Below are 12,743 nucleotides of genomic sequence, written 5' to 3' on the forward strand. Positions count from 1 at the left end.
CCATTACTTTGCCAACAAAGGTCCGTCTAGTCAAGGCTATGGTTTTTCCAGTAGTCAGGTATGGATGTGAGAGTTGGACTATAAAGAAAGCTGAGCACCGAAAAATTGATGCTTTTGAATTGTGGTGTTAGAGAAGACTGGTGAGAGTCCCTTGGACTGCAAGGAGATCCAACCAGTTCATCCTGAAGAAGATCAGTCCTGGGTGTTCATTTGAAGGTCTGATGCTGAAGCTGAAACTCCAATACTTTGGCCACCTGATGCGAAGAGCTGACTCATTTGAAAAGACCCAGATGCTGGGAAAGACCGAGGGCAGGAGGAGAAGGGGACGACAGAGGATGAGATAGTTGGATGGCATCACCGACTCAATGGATATGAGTTTGGGTGGGCTCCGGCAGTTTATGTTGGACAGGGAGGCCTGGCCTACTGAAGCTCATGGGGTCGCAAAGAGTCGGACATGACTAAGCAACTGAACTGAACTGTACCTCCTTCTGATGCTGAAAACGTTGAAGGCAGGAGGAGAAGGGGACGACAGAGGACGAGATGGTTGAATGGCATCAGCGGCTCAGTGGACATGAGTTTGAGCAAGCTCTGGAAGTTGGTGATGGACAGGGAAGCCGGATGTGCTGCAGTCCATGGGGTCACAAAGAGTCAGACATGACTGAGCAACTCCACTGAACTCAGTCTCTTTCTGGCATTCCCCTGGTGGCACAGTGGTAAAGAATCCATCTGTCAAAGCTGGAGACACAAGAGATGTGGGTTTGATTCCTGGGCCTGGAAGATACCCCAGAGTAGGAAATGGCAATCCACTCCAGTATTCTTGCCTGGGAAATCCCATGGACAGAGGAGTCTGGTGGGTTACAACCCATAGGGTCGCAAAGAGTCGGACACAACTGAACAACTGAGCCCACATGCATGCAATCTCTTTCTGAGGACTTATAAATGACGTCAACTAAAAGGGAAAATACACATACATAATCTAGATACCTTGGCTACAGTATTTAATGATACTAAAAATTGGGAAATAGACTAAACAACCAACAAGGAGGGAATGCTTAATGAAAAATGTCAAGATACTTGACTGGGAAGCTATTAATAATGCAATTTTGTCAATCTCAAGCTCCCAAGTCATTCCCCACCTTTTCCCTTTTGGTGTCCACATGTTTATAATCTATGTCTGTGACTATTTCTGCCTTGCAAATAGGTTCATCTGTGCCATTTTTCTAGATTGCATATATATGCATTAATACATGGTATTTGTTTTTCTATTTCTGACTTATTTCACTCTGTACAACAGTCTCAAGGTCCATCCACATCTCTGAAAATGGCACAATTTAGTTCCTTTTTATGGCTGAGTAATGCTCTATGGTTACCCACATGGGAACACAATCCAAAGATGGGATATATGCACACATATAGTAGATTTACTTTGCTATACAGCAGAAACTAACAGAAAATTGTAAAGCACCTAAACTCCAATAAAATTAAAAAAAAAATACAATTTTGCAGGAGAGTTACCAAAATGTTTTTTTTAAATAGAATTTGAGAGGTGAAAACGTAGTACAAAATTGTATCTGTGACATAATTAAAACCACATAAAAGTGTACTTCATATGAAGAATATGAAAAATGGAAAATAATATGTAAAAGAATACATATCTATAACTGAATTATTTTGCTATACACCAGAAACTAACACAACTTTGTAAATTAACAGCAATGTAAATTATTCAATAAAAAATCAAATACGAAAAAACAATTTTACTTGTCATGACAGAATTGTTGGTGTTTTTAAATTTAATTTTCATTTGTATTCATGTTTCTATTAGGTTGTGCAATAAATTGTCATTTTTAAACAGCTGCTGCTTGCCCTATATACATGAAGCCTCAAAACTGTTGCAGAGGCTCTGCAGGTGTGGCTGGACTCTCCCCAGGCCCCATCCCTGGTGTCACAGTGCCACTTGAAATCTGCTTGGCACAGACTGATTGAGCTCTAACAATGTAGGCTACCCTCTGAGGTCATTCGAACAAAGCAACCAGAAAATGGAAGAGTGACATTTTGTAATGAGACTACAAAATGAAAGATCATGTTTCCACACCCACATAGGCCATTTTCTGCCCCGTCTATTGCTTATCATTAACCAATATCACTTGTATTCAACCATCAATTTACCTTGTGCCCTTGGACAAAATATCCACCTTCTCTTTCCTTGTCAGTTGTGCAGACGAGCAAATGCACAGGCAGCACACGTGGCCAACTTTAAGTCCTGTCCTAATCTAGCCTTGTGTAATTGCTCTGTCATCTTCATGAAAATAGAATACAGAGTGCCGAGGAAGAATAAATTGGCATGACCTTTCCTGAGGAGGTGTTGGTGGTATATATCAAAAGCCTTGAAAATGCCTATACTCTTTGACATAGCAATTCCATCTCTGGAGATTCCCCACTTCATCCCCTGCCAAGGAAATAATCAGAAATGGTCACAAAGATTTGTGAACCAGGAAATTTGCCTTAGGCATACTGACCAAAAAATAAAAATAAAAACAAAGGTCAAGCAGATAGGAGTTGGTTAAGGAGCTCCTCTGCAGACATATATTGTGAAGTCATTAGAAAATATTTTAAAAGAACACTTGATGACAAACACAATGTTCTGCATAAAACAGTGGGGTAAAAGGGCAGGTGGTTCAATCATCACATAGACAGATAGATACGTTTATAAATATCGATCTATATATATGGGCTCCCCTGGTGGCTCAGTGGTAAAGAATCCGCCTGCCAAAGCAGGAGAAGTGGGTTTGATCCCTGGGTCCGGAAGATCCCTTGAAGAAGGAAATGGGAACCCATTCCAGTATTCTTGCCTGGAAAATCCCATGGACAGAGGAGCCTGGCGGGTTACAGTCCATGGGGTCATAAAAGAGTCAGACATGACTTAGCGACTAAACAGCAACGTATGTATATGTAGAGAAAGAGAGTTAGTGAGAAAGGGAGAAAGAGAGACTAGTTGTTTTTTTTTTTTAATAACTTATCGCTGTCTATGTGAACTTTAGCAAGTTATTGAGCTCCTTTCTGCCTCCATTTGAAATAAAAATAGTACTTACCTGGAAGAACTATTTTGAGAATTGAGTTAATAATTTAGAGTTCTTCATCATCACACAGCTGACACAAGCACACAGTAGATAGTGACTGGGGTCTCAAATGTGACAAGATGAAACTATAACAAAACCCTTTTGTCTCTTTGCCCTTAAAGCATTTTCACACAAGAGTTTGAAAAGTCTCACACCCTAAAGTTATTAAACAAAGTTCTAGGTGAAGAAACCAAGACACAGAGATATCATAATTAGCCAGTGGGTTATCAGAACTGGAAGTAAAATCTCCCTTTTATTCCTCCTTTCTGGGGCTCATGCCATGATTTAAGAAATACTAAAGAATAATGTATGCTATTTGAGTTTTTTACCATGTATTACCTGATCCAAAAAAAAAAAAAAATTACCATTGCCATTAAAAAAAAAAATTAAAATGAAAGAACATTAAGGGAACATGCAGTCACATTAAAGGGAAGAAACAGACTCTATTTCTAGTTCTCTGTCTGCCTGCCAGCTGCCCAGGAGCGAAAGCACCCAATCCGTCCACTGCCCTACCGTCTCCCCGGGCGGTGCAGCCGCCGCGCGCACCCGAGCACAGCCCCTGAATAACTGCCTGTTTCCTGCGGAGGAACGAGGACGGCCGCGCTGGGACAGACGGGGGAGACTCGCCGTATCCCGGGGGTTCCTGGCAGAGCGCTTCACAGAAAGTGAAATAGGGTGGCACCCTCCACTATTGGGCGGTTTTCTAGGGTGTGGGGAGCTAACTGAAACTCCCGCATGCTTCTAGTGCTGCAAGTTACCTACATCCCCTGTATTAGAATAAAGAGACGTTGGTCAATCTAACGAGAATTTGTCAATTTACCTGGCAAAGGCGTGAGTATAGAGCAATAGGAAAGGAAACAAGCTCCCCTTTTGAGAATGACAGGGACAAGCAGGGGTCCTAATGATACCGACCAGGGTTCTTGGCTCTCCTCAGTCAACAGACATTGGCTCGAGGCCAGACAAGAAATTCCCGCAAGGCTTTACTGGGGTCCCTGCGACAGCAGGGGGGAGCAGAAACAAATCACAGGTTTGCTTGCTTGCTCCCTGAAGTGGGGGGCCAGGGAGCCTGTTCTGTATATGGGGTGAGGGTAGGGCAGTGTTCAGCGGTTGGGTCACAGGGGTGCCTTAGGTGGTCCGCCAACCCCTCAGGTGTGCTGAGTGCAGGGGGGCATGCACAATAGCCTGCTTTTGCTTCTGACACCCAGTTTTTGCTCTGGACTCTTCAGAAGTGGGAGTTGGGTTTTTGGTCTTTTGTATATTTTTGGCCAGAATCTGTCCTAACTATACACATGCGCAATTACTTTTTCAGTCCGGTATAGTTTCTTGTATTCTGTTGCTGAGGAGCGGTGAGTCCAGGTGCTGGCGATGCAGCACCGCAGCAAAGGGCCCCAGGTCCCAGCCTGTGTCACTAAATCTGGATGGAAAACACTCTGCAAGCAAAACATGTGTGAGGGATTTCATCAGTAAGTTCCACATGTTACTTGGGATTCTCATGTAGATTCAGCTTTTCCGTAAGTGCAGTGAGCAGTGTTAAATTAATCCATTCACCTCTCTGAGTCACACTTGGCATCTAAAAAACTCAGGCTCCCTTCTAACTCCAGTGGTCCTTTAAGCAAATCAACAGGCGATATAGAAGACCCTCCCGCAGCACTGGAAGTTCTAATGGAGAGATCACCTGAAATCTACACTACAATAAAATACCACATTGAATGGAAGAAAGTAATATAGAAGCATCCCTTCCTTAGTTCATGTAAATCTGCTGCTGACGCCAAGGCTGCTGAACGGAATAATAGTGTGTCTGACTCACTGTCGCAAAATGTAAAATACAAGAGAAAAAAGCAGAGACAGGAAAGGCAAAAATCATTATCTTCAAACTTGAAAAGAATTGGACTCATAAATTCCTCCTCTCCTGCTATCCATCAAGGATTAAAATACTTTCAGCTCATTGCTTCCACCACATCAGTGTGTTTAATGCTGTACAGGGAACGAGTCTGAAACCCAGCAGCTAATGCTTACGGTTCATCTTGGAGTGTGAACGGGAAGGGAAAAGGGTAATTTATTTGGTTTAAGAAAAAAAATCTATTCTTTTGACACCAAATAATTTCTTCCACAAATACAGAGAAGGTGCAGGAAATAAATACATGGTGAAATGCATATGTAGAATCAGCAAAAAGCAAAATCGCTAGCCAGCAGGCACGTGACAGTAGCTCCTTTTACTGCCCCCATGACGCAGCTAACAGCCACAGAACCTCCTGGGTGTCCCTGAGGCCACACACCCTTCCCACATGCAGGGCTCCCCAGGAGTTCCATGGTCTCGTCCCCACTCCCCTGGCCCCCCACACCAACCCCCTAAAGTACCGGGGTGCAGCCTCGTCACCCCTCAGACTCCAGCCGTCCCACTGCATCTCCTCCCTTCAAGGGTCACCTTCCCCAGGACCGAACTGGCTCCCTGAGTATAAATACTCTGAGTTCCCATCTGTCTCCTCGGTAGAGCCATGACCTATAAACAGACACTCACCTTAAGGCTGGCTTTCATTCTTCACCAGCTGAGCCACCAGGGAAGCCCAAGAATACTGGAGTGGGTCGCCTACCCCTTCTCCAGCGGATCGTCCCGACCCAGAAACCGAAACAGAGTCTCCTGCATTGCAGGCGGATTCTGTACTAACTGAGCCATCAAAGAAGCCCTCGTGACCCCCGGGTTTTTCAAAATGATTTTTCTGTTTTCTAGTTGCCGGCATTTAAGTACCATGAGAGCTCACAGTTTAGAGATTGCAGGCTTCTTCTAGAAAATGGAGATACCTGGTGACCCAGTGTTCAGACACTAGAAGAGCCAGCCCTGCAAGCAGCTGCCTGCCTTAGGTGGGCTCTCGTGCCCCAGCCACCATGGGACCCTCCAGGCAGAGCCCCTCTCTGACATTCCCTTCTGGGCTCTGCGTGTGCCCGTGACTGGGGAGCGCCTCTCCGTCTCCTCATGGAGGCTCTCCAAGCCCCTCACGGCGCCGCTCCAGCTTCAACAGGACAGGCCTCACCCCCACTCGCCCTCTGCCTAACACCTGCCACCAGCACGTAACGAGCTTCTATACTGATCTCCAGGCCGGCTTTCCAGCTTTTATTTTATATCGGGGTGTACTTGATTCACCATGTTGTGTGAGTCTCAGGTGTGCAGCAAAGGGATTCAGGTGTACAAATATGTGTATGCGTTCTTTTTCACATTCTTTTTCTCATTGAGGTTATTACAGAATATTGAGCAGAGTTCCCTGTGGCTTTTATGCTGTCTCCTCCTTATCCTTATCTGGCCTCATAGAATCCATCACTCAGTGATGATGAAGCAACTCGAATAGTATCCCTACTTGATTGTCTTTCCTGATTGCCTCCCCTAAGATTCTCATCACCCCCATTTCCATACCATTACTGCAGCACCTGCCAACAGGTTTTTACATTCTTAAGGGTCAGCATTCCTAAACGCTGTTGGGCATGGGGCCTCATCTTGTCTTCTAGGTGGACTCCAGCAAAAGTATGACAAAGACTGAACATTCTAGAAATATTTGTTCAAATAAAAGTAGATATCAAGGACTATGACTAGGATGCTAACGCTATTCCATGCCTCCTCAGATGCCTTTTCCTTCAAAGGAAGAGGCCAAGGGGAAACAGCTGCAGTGTATTGCCCCAGGACCTCCCCAAGGGGAGGACGGCTCCACTAAAAGCCCTCACCCACGTCTTCTCTTTGTAAATAACAGTCTGGAGAGAATGTCGTCTTAATATCTATTTATCGGAAAATGACTTTCTTGCAACTCTTTTCACCTCTGCCAAGAAGAAAACTGCATAATTCATGGAGGCAGCAGAATGTTGGTCAGAGTTTGCAACATGATCTGTCTTGGGGGAAGGGGGACAAGGGTGGGTTTTGTGCAATTCTCTTTCTGACCCCATCACTAGCAAGCCACACTGCCGTCCTCTGCAACCAGAGTGGACTCAACTCTTGCAATATTGTTCTGCTGAGACAAGAATTGGATCATCACAACCACAGCGTTAAAAATGTTATAGGCTTCATCAAAACAATCACATCGGCTATAAAATGGTAGGTGATCAAGGTTGCCGCTCCACTCTTGTCGTAACTTACTTTGACGTGCCTGGATGGAGAAACAAATTACAGGTAATTCCTAGCCCACCTTCCATTACAGCAGAAAATGATACATTGCAGACTGCTACAGTGGTAAAGAGAGAATGAATATTTTTCAAATGACAGGAAATAAGACTGGAAAAGACCTTGCTGGGTAAATTGAGGTAATAGCTTCTGAGAATTGGAGTCATCCCAAAACTGTTCTGGGGAATATGGGGTTCTAAGAGATTAGCGGAAAAATCTTGGTACACATACCCTCCATTTGTTATGGAAACAGCATACAGTCTAGAATCTGTCATAGCTTCAGTTCTCCAAGGTCACAGGCATGACCTTGAGCAAAATTCAGTCTCTTTGTCTGAAAAAAAAATGTTTATGTCTTCATCTGTAAACAAACAAATGAAACAAAACAAGGACAGTAGGAATCCTAGTACTAAACTTACTCTTGCCTACTTTCATGAATTCTTTTAAGGATTAAATAAGACAATGGATGCACAATAACTGGCCTAATATCTAAGACAGCAGAATATAAATGATCAATGATCGTGACCTTCCTCATATTCATACCTCTGGAGCTTTCTGCCATTCAAAGTAAACTACCTCCCAAGCCCCTCACCCTCACTCATGCACAAATACACACACACACACACACACACAGAGCAACTCTACCCTGACTCTCATCACACATTCTATCCTTTCTCTTGTTTGTCCACCAGATAGACACTCCACTGGATGCGTGGCTTATGTACTAGGGTTTCACACAGTTCACTTCTATCTGCCGTCACACTCCCAGGTAGTACTAGTGGTGAAGAACCTATCTGTCAATGCAGGACACATAAGAGATCCCTGGGTTGGGAAGATCTTCTGGAGGAAGAAATGGAAGCCTACTCCATGTACTCTCACTTGGGAAAACCTCATGAACAGAGGAGCCTGGTGGGCTACAGTTCACAGGGTTGTCAAGAGTCAGACACAACTGAAGCGACTTAGCACACACAGAGTAAGTTCAGATATATAAACTTTTGCTTCCAGATATTAAAACACACACACACAAACACATGGGACTTCCTTGCTGGTCCAATGATTAAGACTCCATGCTTCCAATGAAGTGGGCACAGATTCAGTACATGGGGATGACAATCCCACAAGCCCTGCAGTAAAATCAATAAATTTAAAAAATTTAAATATAACATAAAATAAAAATACAAACACACACACCAGGAACTCTGAAGACTTCACAAGCATGACTCAAGGGAGAATGATTCAAATGCCCCCAGGCTCCAACTTTCTCCTTCTGGGTCCTCCCTAAAGAATGACTTGGAAATGCCCAGGCACGTCTCATTGCATTGCCTTGATCACTGCTGACAGATCACAGGACCATTTGGAAGCTGATGAGGTGTAAGTATCATGGTTCAAAACTCGATGGCACAGGTATTACAGTGACAGATGGCACAGCCAGTAGAAAGATGGGAAGCACGAGATGCCTGACTGGTGTGAGTTCCATTAATGCAAGGAGGCTGTAATCTGGAGACTGTCTGAAAACGTTAAACCAATTTTCATAGATCAGCAATGAGGGGTGAAGTATTTTAATGACAACTATAGACCAGAAAGTGTAGACAGAAGGGTGTGGTGGTCTCTGCCCTGTCTCCATCTCTGAGTAACCTGGGCTTTGGGCCCTCTCTCAAAGGTGAGTTAGTGAGGGTTTTATTTGGGAGGAGGGGCACAGCCCCACAGAATGAACTCGTTTCCCTTGCTGGGTGTTCTGCATGTGATAAAATTCCAAACAGAGAAAACTAGGGAAACTGAAAGCCAGCTCTGGGCCCCGGTGCTCTGACTGGCATGGGTGCCGCAAGAAGAGCTTGGAGCCTCACCACACAGAATTGCTCCATCTAGCTGGACAGGGCTTCAGCCGTGTAAGACCTTCTATATGATGCCTCTCATTCTATCTCCCTGCCTTCTTTCTGAAATCCACACTTCTCCTGTCTTCCCCAATTGCCAGCTCTCCCCCCAGGGAGTTAACAAGGGGTTAACTTGGTCCAGTCTCCCCTGGGTCATGGAAACCTTCAGGCCCGAAGTGAGGCTATTATGGCCCAGAAACATTCATTTCTGGTCCTGGGCATAAGGCAATGGGATGGATTTCACACCAATGTGCAGTGACAGGAAGATCATGATGAGATACTCAACTCCAGGGTGCCATTTGCTTTTTGACTATTTTATCCTTAGTTTTCATTATCTAAAAACTTCAGATATCCAATAAGGACCTATTATATAGCACGGGGAACTCTATTCAGCATTCTACAATAACCTATATGAGAAAAGAATCTGAAAAAGAGTAGATATATGGATAAGTGAATCATTTTGTGTACACTTGAAAGTAACACAACATTGTAAATCAACTATACTCCAATATTTTTTAAAAAAGAACATGTAAATCAATAAGCAAGTGTGGATGTGTTTCAGAAAGCCCTGTGTTGATGGCAGTTAAATGTGAATCACATATAAAAAGCTTCAGACACCTTGTCTTTCAAGGGTTAATTATCTACCAATAATGACTGCAGTCTGCATGTAAGATTCCCCACCGCCACTGCTTTGTGGACCATGTTTTGGTAAACACACATCCTCATCTATACAGAGCCCTCCCATGTCTGAAGCGCCATGCAATAACTCCATTACATTATATATTCCCATTCAAGGGAACTCCAACTTTAAGGGGGTACACAGTCAATTAAAGTCAGGGCAGACTGTTAGCTGGGCAGGTGCAGAGCATGGCTATTAGCCCAGCCTCACATCTGAAGAAAGAACACTGAATGCAGGATCAGAAGGAGTGAAGGGCCCACGAGTGAAGTAGATGGGGCCAACTCAGGTCATTGGCTTATGACAGGAAGTTGGTGTCCTCATAATAGTAAGTTTCAGTTGCTCCTCCAGCTAAATCATCCTTCTTAGTACCATGTAGTAGCTTCCCTGGGATATAAGAAAGGAGAATAAAACTACTTTCAACCAACATTTCTAGTTCAATGTTCCTAAATTTTTGCTAGGCTAAAACTTTCTTGGTTACAGACCCAGCTGTGGTTAAAAGAGCCTGGACTAAAGCTTGGCCCCCTGGGAAAGGACTAGGAAAATGGAAAAAAAAAAAAAATCTTAGCTTTTCTCTAATGTCAGTCCTTATTACGCTAATTAGTATCAAGTATAAGCCGATAGAGTTGACACGTTAAGATAGGACAAAGTAGATTTGTTGTTGTTTAGTCACTAAGCCATGTCTGACCCTTTTGCAACCCTATGGACTGTAGCCCACCAAACTCCTCCGTCCATGGGATTTCCCAGACAAGAATATTGGAGTGCGTTGCCATTTCCTTCTCCAAGGATAGACAAATTGTCTCCAAAATAGACAAATATGTTTTATATCTTTTTAAAATTGAGAATAAATTTATTTATAACATTGTGCAAGTTTAAGGTGTACAGCCTGTTGATTTGATAAACTTATATATTGTGATACCATTACCGCCATAGTGCTAGCTCACACCTCCACCATATCACATAATTATCCTCCCTTTTCTCTGGTGAGAACACTTACAATCTGGTTTCCTAGCAACTATCAAGTATATAATGCAGTATTATTAATGACAATCACAATACTGGGCATTAGATCCCCAGATTGATTCACCAGCCAACTGCAGGTTCATTTGTACACTCTGACCAACATCGTCCCAATCACCCTTGCCCCAGCTCAAGCCCCTTGTAACCAACACTCCGCTCTGTTTCTATGAGTTCAGCATTTTTAGATTGCATATACAAATGACATCATACAGTATTTGTCTTTCTCTATCTCACTTAGCATAATGCCCTCGAGGTCTATCCATGTTGTCACAAGTGGTTGGATTTCCTTCTTTCAAGTATGTGTGTGTGTATAATTTTACATATATTATTTAATATATTTTAAATATATATTCTATACAGGTTCTGTGTCCATTCATTCATTGATAGACTCAAGTTGTTTCGATATCTTGGTATCTGTGAATTACGATAGAATAAACATGGGAGTACAGATATCTTTTTGATATCCTATTTTCATTTCATTTAGATCTATCCTCAGAAGTGTGTCGGCTGGGCCATATGGTAGTTATATTTTTAATTTCTTGAGGAAACTTCATACTGTTTTCTGTGGTGGCAGAACCAATTTACATTCCCACCAAAAGTTCCCGGGGATTTATTTTTCTCATTATTTTCACCAACACTTGTTATCTCTTGTCTTTTTGATGATGGCCATTCTGACAGGTGTGAGGTGATATCTCATTATGGTTTTGATTTGCATTTCCCTGATGATTAGTGACGTTGAGCATCTTTTCATGCATCTGTTGGCTACTTGTGTATCTTTGGAAAAACATCTCTGTTCCTCGGCCCATTTTTTAAATCATATTGTTTGGGACTTTTGTTATTAGGTTGTACCAGTTAATTTTTATTGAAGTATAATGGGCTTACAGTATTATATTAGTTTCAGGTCTACAACATACTGATTTAGTGTCTTTATAAATTACCCACCATACAAAGCTATCATAACATCATTCAACTGCATTCCTTGTGCTGTACATCTATGTGACTGATTTGTCTCATAACTGGAAGTCTATAGTTCTTAATCCTCTTCACCTATTTAATGCAAATTTTCATCCCTGATTCCCTCTAGCAACAACTGGATTGTTCTCTGTATCTCTGAGTCTGTTTATGCTTTGTTATATTGGTTTGGCTTTTTTTTTTACATTCCATATATAAGTGAAAATATTCAATATTTGTCTTTCTCTATTCAACTTATTCCACCTAATGTAATACAACACACATCACAATATTCTTCAGGCCTATCTGTGTTGTTACAAATGACAAGAGTTCATTCTTTTTGTGCAACTGTGTATATACATATTCACATTTTCTTCATCTGTTCATTTGTCAAGCAACTTGGGTTGCTTCCATATCTTGGCTATTGTAAATAATTCTGCTATGAACACCAAAGTGCATATATATGTTTTGTAGCAGTATTTTCATTTTGTTCAAATGTTTACCCAGGAATGGAACTGTTGGATCATATGGTAGTTCTATTTTTAGTTGTTTTGAGGAACTTCCATACCGTTTTCCATTGTGGCTGCACCAGTTTAAACACCTACACTGCACAAGTCCCCTTTTCACTATATCCTCACTGCTACTCATTATCTCTTGTCTACTTGATGACAGCCATTCTGACAGTTGTGAAATAGTATCTAATCGTGGTTTTGATTTACTTTTCCCTGATGATCAGTGATGTTGAACATCTTTTCATGTGTGTGTTAGCCATCTGTATATCTTCAATGGAAAAATGCCTATTGAGGTTCCCTTCCCAGTTTTTAATTGGATTTTTATATTGAGTTGTATCATGTCTACAAATATTTTTACTTCTTCCTTTCCAATTTGGCTTACAGTTTGTTTTCCTTTTCTGATTGCTGTGGCTAAGATTTCTAGTACTATGTTGAATAAAAGTGATGGCAGTGAGC

The sequence above is a fragment of the Cervus canadensis genome, chromosome 31 (assembly GCF_019320065.1).
Source record: "Cervus canadensis isolate Bull #8, Minnesota chromosome 31, ASM1932006v1, whole genome shotgun sequence".
NCBI lineage: Eukaryota > Metazoa > Chordata > Mammalia > Artiodactyla > Cervidae > Cervus > Cervus canadensis.